The sequence below is a fragment of the Leucoraja erinacea genome, chromosome 2 (genome assembly GCF_028641065.1).
Source record: "Leucoraja erinacea ecotype New England chromosome 2, Leri_hhj_1, whole genome shotgun sequence".
Classification (NCBI taxonomy): domain Eukaryota; kingdom Metazoa; phylum Chordata; class Chondrichthyes; order Rajiformes; family Rajidae; genus Leucoraja; species Leucoraja erinaceus.
This window is the reverse complement of record NC_073378.1, coordinates 89,010,794-89,029,841: the sequence shown is the minus strand read 5'-3', so window position 1 is coordinate 89,029,841 and position 19,048 is coordinate 89,010,794. Positions and strand designations below refer to the sequence as shown.

At 40.8% G+C, this 19,048-nt stretch overlaps 1 protein-coding gene and 1 long non-coding RNA gene across 2 annotated transcripts in view; one reads left to right on the top strand and one right to left on the bottom strand.

The window, feature by feature from the left end:
* LOC129712275 (retinoic acid receptor beta-like) overlaps positions 1–19,048 on the top strand; it is a 424,460-nt gene that overhangs the window by 221,455 nt on the left and 183,957 nt on the right. The gene's annotated exons all lie outside the window — the stretch shown is intronic.
* LOC129712283 (uncharacterized) lies at positions 6,701–18,299 on the bottom strand. Its single transcript, XR_008726030.1, has 3 exons — positions 15,936–18,299; positions 12,437–12,547; positions 6,701–7,473 (listed from the first exon to the last, which is right to left on the bottom strand). It is a non-coding gene; the product is annotated as an uncharacterized LOC129712283 (long non-coding RNA).

The following is a 19,048-nucleotide window of genomic DNA, read 5'->3' as shown; positions in this document are numbered from 1 at the left end:
ATGAAATCTTCGCACGCCACCGGCCTGTCGCGTAACTGACGGACAAAGTTGGACAGGCCCAAGAGGAATAATAAGCACTTTGTATACCTAACCCACGTCCCATACACGTTATTGTATTATCATGTATCATTGCCAGCATCTCCAACTTGGGGAGCAATAACATAGAAATATAGAAACCTAGAAAATAGGTGCAGGAGTAGGCCATTCGGCCCTTCGAGCCAGCACCACCATTCAATGGCTGATCATCCAAAATCTGTACCCCGTTCCTGCTTTTTCCCCATATACCTTGATTCCTTTAGCCCTAAGAGCTAAATCTCTAGAAACTTTCTCTAGAAAACATCCGGTGAACATAATAGGTAGTCCAATGGTTCAATATAAACATGGTATAATGATTTATCTTTGTTTATCTTTGACTATGCGCATCTCAGGAAAATACAATGTTACAGATTATTAATGCTTTTTGCAGCCCTACAGAATATTTACATCAGTTCTGCTAATGGTTTCAAAGGAATGAGAATGAGAGAGTTGGAGCTAGAATTCTGTAGCCGTATCTCTTATATGTGCTTCTATTGAATGTGGCTATTCATAGCAACTAACGGCTTGGTGAATATACATGTAAATACAGTCAGGAAAAGGAAAAGCTGAAAAATATCAGATTAAAAATACATAAACATTGCGTTACACAGGCAGGGCTGGGAGGAACATGATATTCAATTTCTGCATTTATCAGCTCACAAGCATTTTTAATAACATTTTTGTCTGATGAAATTTGAAGATACCATCAAGATCTACTCAATGCCTTTTAATTTAGAAGGGGAAGAGTCAAGGTTATGGTACCTCAATGGGAAGGATATTGTCGTGATTTGCAGATGGTGAAGGGTGCTGGACTGTAAGTGATGAGTGTTGAAACATTCGTGAACAGAGACAGCTTGGTGAAGGAGAACAGATCCTTCAGAGTTTTTTTCAGCAATGTCATCTCGTTAATCTGCAACATCTGATTGAATCAAATGACTGACCTACATGAAATCACAATGTGCCATGGCTCTGACATCGCCACTAAAGAATAAATATATTTCAGTTTATGATATATTTTAGGGGATGCTACGTTTTTCATTTTTTTAATAATTTATTTCAACTTCATTTATTTTTTCATCTGGTCTGAATCCTGAGTGATTGAGAGAACCAGTGCATGTTACTGGTAGACAAAAGTGCAGGAGAAACTCAGCGGGTGCAGCAGCATTTATGGAGCAAAGGAAATAGGAAACTTTTATTGCCAAAACCCTTCTTCAGACCCTTCTTCAGTGCATGTTACTACTGTGCGATTCTGTTGATGCCTTTTGCTGCCAAGACGTATTTAGCATCACCTGGATGGAATAACCTTCCACAATTTACTTTCTCTTGTAGGCAAATATTGCAATCCCTGTTCAATCCAACAGTGGAATGTGTGCCCACCACTCTGAATTATAGCTCTGAATTGTCAATACCGAGGCTCATTAATCACCAAATAACCATGGGATTGCAAAGTTGATAATGATGCTAATAGAAACATAGAAATTAGGTGCAGGAGTAGGTCATTCGGCCCTTCGAGCCTGCACCGCCATTCAATATGATCACGGCTGATCATCCAACTCAGTATCCCGTACCTGCCTTCTCTCCATACCTCCTGATCCCTCTAGCCACAAGGGCCACATCTAACCCTCTTAAATATAGCCAATGAACTGACCTCAACTACCTTCTGTGGCAGAGAGTTCCAGATATTCACCACTCTGCGAGAACAATGTTTTTCTCATCTCGGTTCTAAAGGATTTCCCCTCTATCCTTAAGCTGTGACCCCTTGTCCTGGACTTCCCCAACATCGGGAACAATCTTCCTGCATCTAGTTAATTAATAATTGTTTATTAACTTTATTTGCTTGGTTTTGCTGCGTTGTTCGTACTTGTGTTTTATGTTTTTTTAATTTATTGTTTGGATTTTTGTATGTAATTTATGCGCCTCGTGTTAGTTGTATGTTCTGTTGTTCTGCCTGTTTTATGATGTCTTGCTTGTTTTCTTTTTTCTGTACAGCACTTTGGTCAGCTTTGGTTGTTTTTAAGGTGCTTAACAAATAAAGTTATTATTATTATTAGCCTGTTGAATCCCTTAAGAATGTTGTAAGTTTCTATAAGATCCCCCCTCAATCTCCTAAATTCTAGCGAGTACAATCCAAGTCTATCCAGTCTTTCTTCATAAAAAAGTCCCGACATCCCAGGAATGTTCAGGAAATATTAATCGAGAGTCATGCAGCATGGAAACAGGCCCATCTGCCCTTCTCATCTATGCTGACCAAGATGTCCATTTACATTAGTTCTGTTTGCCTGCGTTTGACTCATAGCTCTTAGAACTTTTCCTCCATGTACCTGTCCAAATGTTGTTTATGTGCTTTTATAGTACCTGCCTCAACTGCCTCCTCTGGGAGCTTGTTCCAAATCCTCAGTGTGAAAAAGTTGCCACTCAAGTTCCTATTAAATCTTTCCTCTCTCACATTAATCCTTTGCCCTCTAGTTCTCACTTCCCCAACCCTGGGAAACAGACAATGTGCATTCACTCTATCAATACTCCTCATGATTTTATATACAACAATAAGATCATCCTTCAACCTTCTGTGTTCCAATTATAATCCTAGCCTGCCCAATCTTTCCCCAGAGCTCAGCAGCCATCAAGTCCTGGCCGATTCCTTGTAAATCTTCTGTGTACTTTTTCCTATAGTCGGATGACCAAAAGTGAACACAATACTCTAGGTGCAGCCTCACCAATGTCCAGTACAACTGTATCATAATGTCCCTACATTGAAAGGTTATATTACCCTGACTTACTCAACACCCTACCTATCCACGATGCTACTTTCAGGGAACTATGTACTCGTAGAGCTCTCTCCTATACAACATTCCTAGAGCTCTACCATTCAATCTGAAGGCCCTCGCCTATTTCACTTCCCAAAAATGCAACACGTTATACTTATCTGAATTAAACTCCATTAGTCATTACTTGGTCCACTTGCCTCGCTGATCAAGATGCAGCGGTAATTCTTGATAATTATCTTCACTCCCTACAATACCACCTATTTTAGTGTCACATACAACTTACTAATCATGCCTTATACATTCTCATCCAAATCATTGATATGAATGGCAAACAGTAATGGAATACGCTCTGATCCCTGAGGTGCACCACTAGTCACAGGACTCCAATCTGAAAAAACAAACTTTCACCACCACCCTCTGCTGCCTACCATTGTTAATTTTGTATCTGGTTAGTTGGTTCTCCCTGGATCCCATGTGATACAACCATTGACATTAAAACTAATTATCTTGTAAAATGGCAATCATTCCGGATAAAACCCTTTCAATATGCATCTGAAAAACATTTGCAAAACTGACAATAATAAATACGATTATAACTGTCCTAACTTTGAGAAAATATATTTCAAATAATCTAATATAGAAAATACAATATGAAAATCTGTGCATATTATTTTGGAATTGGTCATGTCAAATTGTGAGCAGTATGATTCTCCAACTGTGGCATTGTTTGGCATTATGCAAGGTTGATGGAGATAGTTGTTGTTCCTCATTTTTTATTGTGGAGAAAAATATAGTATTGCTAGATCTTTTAAATAGTTATTAGATCATTTTGACTGGCATGTAATTAAAAGATACACACAAGACTTATTGAAACAATAAATGTTTTCTGTATCAACAGAAAAACAGAAAATATACAGATTTCATATTTGATACATTTTTATTGTTAAAAGCTGAATTGTATAGCAGACATATAATATTATTCCCCCCATACTGATATCCTAAGTACAATGTGGCAGTAACAGGATGTAAGAAGCAATAATGAAAAAAATCACAAAACTAAGAGATCAGGACAATGCATGGACCTAGAGTTCAATTTCCCTGAAAAAATGCAATCTAACCGCATTTTTTAATCAATTATTATGAATGGAATGTAATACAGAGAAATGTGAAGTATTGTATTTTGCGAAGTCTAACATGGGCAAGACCTACACTGTGAATGATAGGTCTCTGGGGAATGTTGTGGAGCAGAGGGATCTAGAAGTGCAGGTGCATAGTTCCTTGAAAGTGGCGTCACAGGTGGATTGGGTGATCAAGAAGGCTTTCGGCACAGTGGCCTTCATCAGAATATTAAGTATAGTTGAGAAGTCATGTTACAGTTATATAAGAAGTTGGTGAGCCCGTACTTCAGGATTATGTCAGTTTTGATCACCATATTATCCAAAAGATGTGTCAAGCTTGAAAGAGTTCACGGAAGATTTACCAGGACTCGAGGGACTGTGCTATAAGGAGAGGTTGAGCAGGCTGGGGCTCCATTCCTTGGAGCGCAAGTGGCTGAGGGATGATCTTATAAAGGTGTACAAAATCATGAGAGGAATAGATTAGGTAAATGCAATCTTTTGCCCAGAGTAGGAGAATCAAGAACCAGGGGACATAGGTCATTAAGAAAAATTTAGACTGGTATATGGTTAAGACAGGTTTAGAGGGATATGGGCTAAAAGCAGGCAGGTGGGACTAGTATAGTTGGGGCACACAAAATTGCTGGAGAAACTCAGCGAGTGCAGCAGCATCTATGGAGCGAAGAAAATAGGTGACGTTTCGGGCCGAAACCCTTCTTCAGACTGATAGGGGGTGGGGGAGAAGGAATGAAAAAGGGGAGGAGGAGCCCGAGGGCAGGACGATGGGAGGCGACAGCTTGAGGGTTAAGAAAGGGGAGGAGACAGCAAGGGCTAGCAAAATTGGGAGAATTCAATGTTCATGCCTGCCGGCCGCAAGCTGCCCAGGCGGAATATGAGGTGCTGTTCCTCCAATTTCCGGTGTTGCCCACTCTGGCAATGGAGGAGACCCAGGTCAGAGAGGTCGGATTGGGAATGGGAGGGGGAGTTGAAGTGCTGAGCCACCGGGAGTTCAGGTAGGTTCTTGCGGACTGAGTGGAGGTGTTCGGCGAAATGATCGCCAAGCCTGCGCTTGGTCTCACCGATGTAGATCAGCTGACATCTAGAGCAGCGGATGCAATAGATGAGGTTGGAGGAGGTGCAGGTGAGGCGATTGGGCAATCGTTTCGCCGATCACGTCCGCTCAGTCCGCAAGAACCTACCTGAACTCCCGGTGGCTCAGCACTTCAACTCCCCCTCCCATTCCCAATCCGACCTCTCTGTCCTGGGTCTCCTCCATTGCCATAATGGGCAACACCGGAAATTGGAGGAATAGCACCTCATATTCTGCCTGGGTAGCCTGCGGCCGGCGGGCATGAACATTGAATTCTCCCAATTTTGCTAGCCCTTGCTGTCTCCTCCCCTTCCTTAACCCTCAAGCTGTCTCCTCCCATCCCCCTGCCTTCGGCTCCTCCTCCTCCCCTTTTTCATTCCTTCTCCCCCCCCACCCCCTATCAGTCTGAAGAAGGGTTTCGGCCGGAAACGTCATCTATTTCCTTCGCTCCATAGATGCGGCTGCACCCGCTGAGTTTCTCCAGCATTTGTGTGTACCTTCGATTTTCCAGCATCTGCAGTTCCTTCTTGAACAACATAGTTGGGACATGTTGGCCGGCGTGGGCTAGTTGGGCCGAAGGGCCTGTTTCCACTCTGTATGGCTCCATGAATATTAAAAAAATATCTTTTGACAGGCAAGTTATTGTGTTTGTTTGTGATTTAAGATAAATAATTTTATTGGGTGATATGAATCAGATGAAACGTGATTCTGCATTTAGAAGCAACATTTATAAGAATTGAAAATCACTCAATTAACAAAATCAAGAGTCAAGAGTCAAGAGTCAATTTAATTGTCATTTGGACCCCTGGAGGTCCAAACGAAATGCCGTTTCTGCAGCCATACATTACACACAAATAGACCCCAGACACAACATAATTACATTTAACATAAACATCCATCACATAGCTGTGATGGAAGGCCAAATAAACTTATCTCTCCACTGCACTCTCCCCCCCCCCCCCCCGATGTCAGAGTCAAAGTCATAGCCCCCGGCTGGCGATGGCGATTGTCCCGCGGCCATTAAAGCCACGCCGGGTGGTGCGAGGTCGCACACCGGGTCTTGGTGTTGGAGCCCTCGGTGTGCGCTCGCAGAGTCCGCGGCCATTCCAGCCGCGCGGGGCAGTGATGTAGGCCCCGCTCCAGGAGCTCTTCAACCCCGCAACTCGGGCGGGAGAAGTCGCCGTTGCAGGAGCCCCGAAAAGCGGTCTCTCTCCAGGGAGCCGCGGGCTCCCGGTGCCGTCGTCCAGAGACCCGTCGCTGGAGCCTCCGACTCTCCGGTAGCAGCAGCAGCGGCAGCAGCAGCAGCAGCAGCAGCAGTAGCGCTCCTCCACCGCTCCACCCGCTCCGGACTCGGCCAGCTCCGCGACGGCAACGGTGAGTCGACACCTGAGTCCCCGGCTTCTTCCTGTTGGAGGCCGCTCCTCGTTGCGGCCTCAACGACACCTGAGACCCGACGAGAAAAGGTCGGGTCTCCAGTGCAGGGAGAGATTCAAAAAGTTTCCTCCCCCTCCCACCCCACTCCTGCCCCCCCACACACACACCCCAACATAAAATAACAAAAACTACATAAAAACACAGACAAAAAATAATAAAAACGCGGACAGGCTGCAGAGGCCGCTGCTGGCCAGAGCCGCGCCGCCTACCGGAACAAATAAGTGTTGGTATAAAAATAAATGTAGTTTCAGTTATTCAGATACATTAAACAATATTCTGCTGCAACATCTAGCAATCAACATTACATATTTCAGTACATTGCACAGTTAAAATGAACAATCAAAGCTCAACTGCAATAATTACACATGCAAATTAACAAACAGATCGGCCAATTGGCCCATTCATGTTGGCAGAAATAGTTGGTATATGACAAATATTTATTCCAAAAGGTGGACATGAGGGTTTCAAATTATGAAAGTAATCACAGCCAGGAAGACCTTAATATCAAGAAATGCTATCAGATGTCAGCACTTCAGCAACAGTTGTAGTGACCAGGGGCATAACATCTGCCATTTATGCTAAAGCAAGGATTTGTGTAAACCACTGGGCAGTGTCAACACTATGCAGCACAGATTGCAAGTTGAGTAGGCATATAATTAGGTTTAGGAACTTGAAAGTTTATCTTAACTCTATTATTGTCTGCTAGGGGATGGGCCCAAGAACACATTTCTGTAGGGATATGCATTCCGAGTTCCAGTTCTAGCAATTGTTGGTTAGGTCAGCTGGATTTATGGACTTTCTATTTGTAGTTATACATTTGTACAAGACTTGGAGCTATTCATCTCCGCAGGTGAATGTTAAAAAAGGTCAACGTTAATATCTCGCCATCAGTCTTCCTTGTGAGTGGGTGGTCCAATTTCACTCAGATGAACTGTGCAGCTTTTGGAGGTTTTCTGGAAATACAGAGGGTGCGGCTGCTGCAGTATTCCAAGATCTGGAGAAACAGTTCCATACTCCAATCAGTCTCAACTGTGCTAATTGGCTAAAACTTTGTTCTTTGTGTATAACATAACATCATTTTAAAAATATTACATTTAGGAAACTATTCTAATTCATTATAACTCTAGTTCTAGTAATCCAGCAAAACAATAAATTAATTCCTGACATTTATGCGTATGACAAATGGTTTCAAACAATTCAATTTATATAAAATGTACTTATAAAATCTATATAACTAAAAGTCTCATCTTGACCACTTCATGTCTGTGTCGTATATTGATTTTAGAAAAAACGCTAACTTATATCGCTATGATTTTTGGCCAACTTACTCGAAATCCTCCTCCACTTAGGCAGCCCCGAGGATTTTTCCGATCGATGAAAAATAAAAAAGTTATGAGTGTTTACAAAATGTTGAGAGCAGCTGATTGGTCCTCTCGCCTATCAATCACCACGATGAAGGTAACGCCCCTTCCGGGGGGGAAGGACTATAAAACCCCGGATGCCTGGTCGTGAGTCTGTCACTCTGGAAGATCGCGAGGGTCAGGCTACACCTGTGATTCCAAGCTGTGAATCAACTTGACTGTGAGTCTGCAATGTACTTGCAATAAATTACTTGTTAGCCCTTAATTAAAATGAAATGAGTTGTTTGGCCTGCCCTTTGCTTGAAACTGCAATGGAGATGGAAATGAAATGAAAATGCAATGGGCTGTTTGGCTATCCCTGTGCTTGAAACTGCAATGGAAATGGAGATGAAATGAAAATGCAATGAGCTGTTTGGCCTGCCCTGTGCTTGAAACTGCAATGGAAATGGAAAAGAAATGAAAATGCAATGAGCTGTTTGGCCTGGCCTGTGCTAGAAACTGCAATGGAAATGGAAATGAAGTGAAAATGCAATTTGGCCGGCCCTGAACTTAAAACTGCAATGGAAGTGGAAATGAAAAGGCAATGAGCTATTTGGCCTGCCCTGTGCTTGAAACTGCAATGGAAATAGAAATGAATTGAAAATGCAATGAGCTGTTTAACCTGCCCCATGCTTGAAACTGCAATGCAAATGCAAATGAGATGAAAATGCAATTAGCTGTTTGACCTGCCCCATGCTTGAAACTGCAATGCAAATGCAAATGAGATGAAAATGCAATTAGCTGTCTGGTCTGCCCTGTGCTTGAAACTGCAATGGAAATGAAATGAAAATGCAATGAGTCGTTTGGCCTGCCCTGTGCTTGAAACTGCAATGGAAATGGAAATGAAAAAATGCAATGAGCTGTTTGGCTTGCCTTGTGCTTGAAACTGCAATGAAAATGGAAATGAAATGAAAATGCAATGAGCTGTTTAGCCTGCCCTGTGCTGGAATCTGCAATGGAAATGGAAATGAAATGAAAATGCAATGAGTTGTTTGGCCTGCCTTGTGCTTGAAACCGAAATGGAAATGGAAATGAAATGAAAATGAAATTAGTTGTTTGGACTGCCCTGTGCTTGCAATTGAAATGGAAACGGAAATGAAATGAGTTGTTTGGCCTGCTTGAAACCTCTTATTTCGGCCCACAAGGCCCCTATTAGCTGAGAAACCAGCCCCTTTTGCCCAAAATGCCCATATTAGCCCATGACTGAGCTGCCAGCCCAACCGGTCTGAGTGATTTAGCCGTCAGCCCACCAGGCCTGAGTGACTGGGCTGCCAGCATACCAGGCCTGAGTGACTGAGCTGCCAGCCCACCAGGCCTGAGTGACTGAGCTGCCAGCCCACCAGGCCTGAATGACTGAGCTGCCAGCCCACCAAGCTTGAGTGACAGAGCTGCCAGCCCAAGAATCCATTTGGCCCACAATGTCCATACTAGCCCATGGGAAACCAGACCCTTTCGGCCCACAACACCCATTCTAACGCTCTAGAAAGGCTCCCCCCGCCCCACTGGCCACCAATATTGGAATTGGTGGAGAGGTGGAATATTGCGTTGGGGGACCAGCCCTCCCATGTGAACATGGGACCCAACAGGTACCACTTAGTCGAGTATTTATTATTTATCAATGCAACTTAATTCTGGAAAATCAATATTTTAAATTACTACAATCAGATTAATCAGCCTTAGTTAAGAAACAAAAATATTGAATGACTTCAGGCTGAGATGTCAAAGGATCCCGACCCAAACCATGTTCTCAGTTTGACCCGCAAAGTCACTCCAGCACTTTGTGTCTTTTTTTGCAGACCAGCATCTGCTTTTCCATGCTTCTACTCTCAATTTGCATTGTTGGTTACATCATAAATAATTCTCACAGTATAAGCAAATGCTGCAAATCTGAAATATAAACAGAAAATGCTGGAAATATTCAAAAGGCAGTCAGTGCCAGCAAAATGAAATAATTAATGTTTCAGATCCTGGACTCTTCATTACAAGTGGGAAAGTGGGAAAACAGGTTAGTTTAATGTAGCAGATAAGGTGGTGGCGGGATGGGTAGAACAAGGAGAACAGCTCTGATAAAGTGAGACCAAATTATTAAACGTGAGTTAAGTAAAAGTTAAAATCAGAATGAACGTTGTTGTCTGGGTCATCTATTCCTAATGTCAAGATTGATGAGACATACCCTGCAAGCTAGAACATGCAAGCAAAAGAGGAAAAGCTGGGCCAGAAATGATGACAGGCAGAAATGGCCAGTTCTGATTTAGACAGAAAGAAAGAATGAGTTACCTAAAGTTAGAGAATTCGATATTGAGTCTTGAAGGTTGTCATGCATCCAGATGGAAGATGGGTTGCTGTTCCTCAAGCTTGCCTTAGGCCTCATGTAATAATGCAGGAGGCCACAGACAGATCAGAGTTTTTTTAGTTTTTTATTTAATTTTCAAAAATATTTATTCAAATATTAAAATAGTATTTACAACACAATAAAACAAAACAGAACCCACCACCATAGTACAAGACAATACAAATATACAACTAAACAACTATATTACAATCCTTGTCCAGGATTCATTCAACCCCCCTCAGTGCCCAACGGTCCCGGAAATCCCCCAGGGTGCCCGTGGACCGCGCGTAGTCCCTTTTTAGTACCACGCGGGCGCAGACGTAACCCCGAAAAAGGGGCAGGCAGCTGGCTCGGGCAGAGCACTCTTCCGCCTGGCGCCGTGACTCGCGGATGGCCAGCTTGGCCACGCCCAAAAGACAGATCAGAGTGGAGGTGAATGGTGAATTTAAGTAGCAGGCAACCAGAGGTCCAGGGTTACTTCTGTCGACTGTCACAGGTGCTCTGCAGCGTGATCATCTGCTCCGCATTTAGTTACTTCAGTATGAGGAGGCCACTATGTGAACTGTTAATTCTACATGTTATTAGTGGCATTAATTCCTAGATTATCATAATCCTGCAGTTTCTTGTTATGAAGCACAAGTGTCACTGTAATGATTTTGAATCGGGGCATGTAAACCAACAGGTCAGTAACTAAAACTGTTTAGAGAATTATATCACCCCAATTTAGTGTATGCCATATTTGATTCCATCCCACACCATGGGTGTACATCTACTTGGAGTTTTTACTTTGGTGAACATATATCAACTAGTGTTTCGTGGATCACTAGGATCAAGGCAGCATAGTGGGAACAGCTCCTAGAATATTCTAGATAAGTGTGCTGATTCTTGAAGGTTTCGGATATCTGTGCAATTGATACCGAAAAAGCCCTTCAGATATTCTCAGCCAAGCATGGAATGGAAACAAAAGGGACCAACAAATAAAACAAATAAAATGGGAACTACTTTTAAGGTATAAAAAAGTGTGGGAGAAAATAGGGACATTTTATTGTCCCCCTCTCTCCATCCTGAAGTGATGGCAGATGTAATGGAAAGAGAATTGTCATCAAACATATCACCTACTGGAATTGCATTTTGATTACAACTATTGCCAAATTAAAATTGTACTTATATGTAGAGCTGAAATGCCAAGTGTGCTATTTGTTTCTAAACAATTTCTAATAGGAATTGTAACAGCACATCACACATCCCATTTTTATATGCAGTCATACAGCTAACCGTTCTCTATGGTATTCATGAACTTGTTTAAAGACCAAAAGGAACTTGTAATTTTGATACCTTTGGCTTTGTGGGTTTTCAAGACCCACAAAGCCAAGTCTAGGTATTAATTTGCATTATGTGAACTGCATATGGTAATATTACTACTAAATTCAAGCACATTCTACCAGCATTGTTATCAAATTCTCAAGCAATATGAAAATTATAACAGAATATAATGCATAACCTTTTGTATCAAATTAAACGTAGTTCAAAAAGATTTGGAATCAAGATCCAGTACTTTTAAAAAGGACAACCAGTAGTCGGAGGTTATTAATCAAGAGAGTCAAAATGACAATCATATTTAATGAAGATGAAACCTTACAATCATAGATAATGCAAATAAGGATATTTTATCATCCACAGCAGTGAAACACAATAAACAATGTAACATGTATGTTTGAACAGATAACTTTGAGAGAATGTCATGAATGCTGAATATCACAGAGGAGAGAAGTATTCGCATCTTGGCTTTGCTTTATTTACACAATTTGATTCAAATATAATATTTAATTATGGTTATGTTTTATGTGATTGTATGGCCAGAGATATGAAAAACATGTTCCATGGTTTTCAGCAGTATGGGATTAATGCATAACATTACCACCAGAGTTTGATCCAATTTGGATTGATTCTTTTGTCATTATATTATTGGCTTGTCAAGCAAATGTGAGCAATTTCTAATGAGGAAATAAAATTACTTGAACTTTCATTATGAAATAGCTTAAAAGTACAAATTTTGGCGGTGAAATTTATCTTCATCATAATTTTATTTTCAGCCTAATTCTCTTTTGCCTCTGCCCCTTGCCTGGGGTTGCAGCAAAGTAATATTTTATCAGGTTTCATCACTGTTTCTGCTATGGCAGCTTTGCTTGCTTTGGTTCAAAGAAGGAAGTTGCAGTGGTACCTACCATTATTTTGTTTCAGCTTTGGATCTTGAGCCTAGAGGAAAATAGTTGGACTAATAGCCAAGTTGTTTCAGGCTTCATTCCTCACCTCCAGTCACCCACCACAAGCAAGATCTGAAAAATGCAGGGATGTGAATGATGAAAAGTATGATGAGCTGGTCGAAAGTCAGCTGAATATATTACCACCTCCCAAATTCAACATACAGATTTTGTTTTGTGATGATGTGTCACAATTAAGTTATTCAGGATAAAATGAAGTCAGACTTGCTGATGTGCAATTGCAAGCTTCCTACAATGGTGAGGGGAGGCCAAGATTCAGACATGAACAAACAACCACTTGGTTTAGATCCTTTGAAATGATGCTCAAATGACGCCTCAACCTCATCAAAGCAGGCATGCGGAATAGTTATGGAGAAATGGAATTGATGAAAATCAATTTATTCATGAATTCATCATTAACCATCGGTTTTTTCTCCATCCGCTTGATCCACTGAATAGTGCTCGTGCTAAGCTCAGACAGGGTAGATCCAATGCCTGCCCATGTAAATCGAATAGTGCATTTATCTATTGTATTATTTATTTAGAATAATTTATGAGTAAATGATGGCAACAAACAGATTTTAAATAATTCTTCTGCAAAAAATGACTTGGTTCTTTTCATCAAATCTGGACAGTTCAGCCTAATTTTTTATGAGTATTTGTAAAAAATGTGTTTTATATTCAGTGACCTGTTTAATTATTCCTACAAACATATTTATCCTTTCATTCTAAATTACCGATTTAGACTGATAGATAATCCAAATTTTAAAACATTGTATATAATGATTTCATATTGCAGGGCTATTTCTTCAACTGTTCATCAATTTATTTCACAAGTCACAGCAGCATTTATAAAAGAGTATAAGATACTGTTAAATTCCACAGTTATCTCAACACTTTGGGAGTTTCATTAGTATGAGCCCCGATATGAAGTAAAGTGGAAAAGCCTGTGTTCTTTTATGTGCAGGTCATATCAGTAAGATGTGCTGTAATTCTGTATCTCTGCAGCATGCAGGTACTAAAGGTTGTGATTTTACTTGATTTCAAATCTGCATTCAAAAATATGTCTTGGTGCAGAGTTGAAACGGTGGGGGTTTCTCTGCATTTACCTAAAAAATATGCTTTGAAGTGAAAGCCTTTGAGTGACAGAGGTTTTTCTTGTTCCTTCTTTTAAATCTCAAGCAAATGACACGAAGGCATTTCTGTTTTGCAGCAGGCAGCAAAGCGACAGGGTCTCAGAGACATTTCTTATCCCGGCTGTAGAATGCTGGGCTGGCATTGTCCCCACTTTAACAACAAATGGACATCACTCATCAATTACCATTTGACTCTGCTTTAATGTTTGCTCACGGGAAATGGGTGGGGAATAATAGCATTGAATTTGTCCATTCACTGTTTGGTTATGATGCATGTACAATGTTTGCATGCAGGTGGGAAAACACGCTGCTATTACATCTACTTTCTCCAAAGTGAAGTAATTTTCCATCCCTTCTCTTAATGGCCAAAAACATTCAAGCAATTAATGGTCAAAATAATTTTTACTTTGAGCGGTAAGTGTGACGCTGGTTGAGTTTGTTCTTGTGAAGGCATATAGATGCCAGTGATGGCTCATTTTTGGCATCTTTACTTCTAGTTAATATTCGGTAAAAGTTTGTATTTGCAGGTACCATTTCCACCATGTTACCGAAAGGCATGTAGAATTCAAATTGGTCTGCCAGAATGTGTCAAAATATTATCCAAGATAGTTTTGATTTGGGTTTAATTGATCCACCGCAATGCCAAAAACTGGGTACCTAAAACAACTGGCACGTTATTTTCGATGACAATTTACCTTCATTACTGTGCGAAATAAATTTACCCACGCATTGTCAAATAAAACATCAAACTCACCAATAGAAAACAGCAGTTCAAGTGAATGTATCATGATTAATATTAATAGGCCTGGGTTTTCTTTTGAAATTAGATTTCACTAGGAGTGTCTTTAATTTTCACCCCCAAATCGCTGGGGTACCGAAACAAAAATCAAGAGCAAACGCTGTACGTTTTTGCGCGCCCGAGGTTGCGGGGCACATACAATTGCATTTCCAGGGTAGCATCTCTTGTGTGGTGGGATTTGTGTGTGTGTCACCCTCGCTGGACTGTTGTCTTGCTTCTTATCCTCTGCAGCCTGCGCCCGCCTGTCCGTCCACCCGCCCGCCCGCCCAGTTCGCTCTCACGCCCGCCTGCCTCTCGCTTGCCTGCCTCTTGCCTGCCTCTCGCTTGCTCGGGGCTTGTGCTTGTGCTTGTGCTTGTGCGGCTCCGGAGTGCTGTGGGAATCCTGGGAGCTGGTGATGTCAGGCAGGCTGGGTCATTTGAAGGTTAGCAGCCTTGGCTGGGGTTCAGAGAAAGTTCACTTGCATACATTAGGCAATGCAATCTTTTCACCAGGGCTGGGTTGACACAAGGAGTAGGAAGTAAAGACGGGCAAAGGCAGGACGAGCCACTTCAGGCAAACGGAGAGGGGTGGAACGGGGGTTAGGTGGCGGCCGCGGAGTTGGTGGGGGCGGCGGGTTATATTCGGGCCGGGCATCGGGCGACCTGAGCGCAGCACCCGGCCGGAGAGCGGTGGGCGTCGGCCGAGCGGAGGGGCCGGAGCCGAGCATCTGACTCTTCCTCTCGACACCCCTCTTGTTCGAGTCGAGCGCCGCAAAGTGCCTTGGGGGTGAAAATGGCAAATGATCATTTGGATCAGTGACAGGCTTTTAGCCGTGTTGTCTGTCATAATTCATGATTCTGCCTTTGGGAAAACAGCTTGACGTGCCAAGAAAAAGAGGGGAGGAAAAAGAAACAAAATATAAGGGCAGAGTTTTGATGGGAGTTCGGACAACTTTTTCTTTTGCAAATTTCCCCACACCTAGAGAGAGAGGAGAGACCTCTTTGGCTTCGCAGGTTGTGGGCTCCAACCTCTCGTCATGTTCGACTGCATGGATGTTCTCGCAGTCAGCCCTGGGCAAATGCTGGATTTCTACACTCCGAGCCCGTCTTCTTGCATGCTCCAAGAGAAAGCTCTGACTGCCTGCTTCAATGGATTGACACACGGGGACTGGCAACAGAAGCCCAGCACTCAATGTAGGTTCTCTTTATCGTTATTGTTCATAATGCATATGATAAACAACGTTGCATGTTCGTTTATTTTTCTTCTCCGCTCTCCGTTCTGACATACAACCTTTTCTTCTATTCCTTACATTGCACTCAGATATTGCACTGGGGTTTAATCTGTTCTGATGGGCATCGGTGCTTTGCAGTGGATGGCAGACAGGAGTCCTGTGTGACAGCAGTGAAAGTAACTGGATACTTTTGCCACTTCAACGCCGGTGTACACATCTTTACATGGAGTGCAGAGGAATGCAGTTTGTAAACAGTGACACAAGCGTTAAGCGAGAGAGAGAGAGAGAGAGAACAAAATTGGAAATGAAACACTCACCCTCTCAATTTCTCCGTTTGAGGGTTGTGAGCAAGCCGGGATTTGAGATGTTGCTCCGTCTCTGGGTGGACAATGTTTCCAATAAATCTCCATCAGTTCCTCCTTAGCTGTCCATATGCAGCAAGCAGAAAATTTACAGCGGTTCTTTTCCAAGTATCACTTTCGTTTATTCGTTTCCACCAGTTGTTATTCCCACCTTTAATGTGATCGCCTGAATGGTATTTCAGCACAATAAGTACACGTTTGGCTCTGTTCGCGGTGTGTGGGAGTTTTATTTTTTATTATTTTCATTGAGGTTAAGTGGCTTTTCGCGATCGTGCTGCCTCCCTTGTAAACATCAAACATTGTTGTATTTTTTTAAAAGCAAATAACATATTAATTGCTATTCGAAAACAAAATAAAATAAAGACTTTACCTTATCAGAAACATGACGTCGTTTCTGGTTTCGTAAACGGAGAATTGCAGATAGAAGATTAGCACAAAACAATCATAGAAATTGTCAAACCTGTAACATCACTTTAAACGTGAGAAAATCGATTTTTAAAATTATTCCCCTTTTTAGCTCGGCTTTCCTTTGCTCAAGGGAGATATTTTCGTTAAGATTAAACAGTTGCGCATAGCCTTAATTTAGACGAATGATACTTTCATTATGCAAATACCTCGCGTATTCATATCGAAGTATTCATCATTAGACTTTCTTTGCGAAATTTTATGCCATGATATCCAAGTTATTATTACAATTTTAATTTCATATGCCAAAACAAAGCCCCTCGTCGTCTTTAGAGTATTTTCTGTTTCGTCCTGATTAAATTTTAATCTGTTTTAATGTAAATTGAGAAAACAAAATTATATCATTTACGTAATATCTATAGCATTCGTGGAAAAGCTGGGCTGTTAAATAATGGTTTTATTGGAGCCACGCATGAGGAACAGCTATAGTACAAAAGCAGATTATAGAGGGTAAATCTGGAGGTAATATTGCCCCGGAATAACAGTGACCACAGACCTTAGTATTTCCTGGTCTGCTGTTCCTCATTAAGCACTTTGTGGCTCTATGTTTATTAATGGCTAGCAGAGACTGCAGATTGATTGCATTGACCTGCCACATATCTGAAAACCTTTTTTTTCATTGTGCCAGTGTAATGAAAAGGAGATTGAGAGAGCTGACAATACTAAGGTTTTAGTAATGTAATAATGTTGTAAGAGACACTTAAATTACCTGTTTGATGTACATTCAGCAATTTCAGCTGTTAAAGGGAAAAAAAATCAATCCATGGTACAGTAAATTGTCCCCTGTGTGCTGCTAACAGCTGTACACTGCTTTTCTTAAGCACTTTTCACTTCAAAGTTTTATGGGCAAATCTCAATGTCTTTGGGGTTTAATTAAGTTATTACAATGAAAACTGATGCAAATATAACTCAATTCCGTCATGGTTTTTAGTGCAGAAGCAGCCTTTGCTTATATTGTGAGGCTCCTCAGGTCAAGTTATTAATTCATTGTGCTTTTATAACAACTTAAGCATGATTATTCACCTATTAAGTGCAGTTTATAACAACGATGACAGTGGCATCTTATATAAATGAAACCCCATCTGTTAAGATTTAAGTAAACAAGTAGGTTGTAGGAGGGCTATCAAGACTGTTGTACATTACAGGGAAGACAATATCAACTTTTTAATCTGCATTATTTTATCTATAGTTCTGTACCTTTCTCTAGAAGCATTGTGATTTAATCATTAATTATTGAGAAATAAATAGAGTTTATATAAAGTTGTCCAAAAGGAAGCTGTGCATTTTTGTCTCCGAACTTTTCAATGTTGCTCAGAATATCTCCACTAGGAGGTGTTTGATACAGCCAATGTGACACTCCCTCATTGTTGGCAGGTAAGTGTTTAATTTCTGCCCAATAACGTCCCTGAGTATCAAAGTTGAGATCAAGTATTTATCTCACGGACAGTTGACAGCTTCGTGAATCCCTGATTTTGTCTGCTTGTGGCTTCATCAACTTGAAGTGCTTAAGAATAAGAGTGTTGCATTAGATTTAATTTTGTGACAGAATGTTTAAGTATTTAGTCTAACTATTTTTAACCATGTAAGAGGTCATCCTGATTTATGTGGTTAATTTTGGGTGCAGATGGGTAACAGTCATATGTCATCGTCGATAGATGAATTAAATTAAATTAGCATTCAGATTGATTGAATGAGACACATGTTAAAGAAAAATATGTTTCCTAAATTGATAGTTATCCACCACTGATAATGAGCATATTTTATCTTGAAAAGGGAGATGTGGAGCTGTTTTCAGTGATGAGTTCCATGTTCTGATATAAATCATTCATCATTGCTGTGATGAATAACATGGAGCAATTATATTTCCATTCACTATTAGAACTTTTAAATCTTGATTTTTTTTAAATTAAAGGATCCACATGTCAAGACTGAAGTATCATTAATATAGGCATCCTATTTCTAACTTAAAAAAAATCAAATCTTATCTTGTAGGGTGGTGAAAAGCATTAACAAATATTCAGAGACGGTTGGTTTCTACACCAAGCGTGTCAATATGGATTTGAATAATCTGTTATATTTGTTGAGACTTAAAACCACTTCATAGTTCATCATCTCATTTTGTTCATTTTAATAACTTTGATTAACATTGTAACATATTTGTACAAGCACATTAGTCTCAATGACTTTAACCATGACATGGCAAATGAAATAACAATTTAAGAATACAAACTGAGATAAAAAAGATTTCAAAATATAATCTTGAAATACATAAGCATTTAGCTTAATTTAACAGATAACGATTGAAGTTTATATCACAGCTGTTTTCAACACTCAGTTAAATTCATCAGTTCATTGTTGTCATACTGACTGACAAATTGTTGGTTCCATGATTATAGGAACCTTAAAACAGAATGAGGAAGCAATTTCCAATGTTGTGTAATTGTAACAGCAACTTGGTATTCATCAATGTCACATCCCACGGCACTTAATTTAGGATGTGCAATATCTTGTAATAGTACTTTGAAAGAAAGGCTTAATTAAGTAATGTAGCTTTGCTCGAGCTGAAACGAGGTAGGATTAATGTAAGAAGTGATTGTCATGAT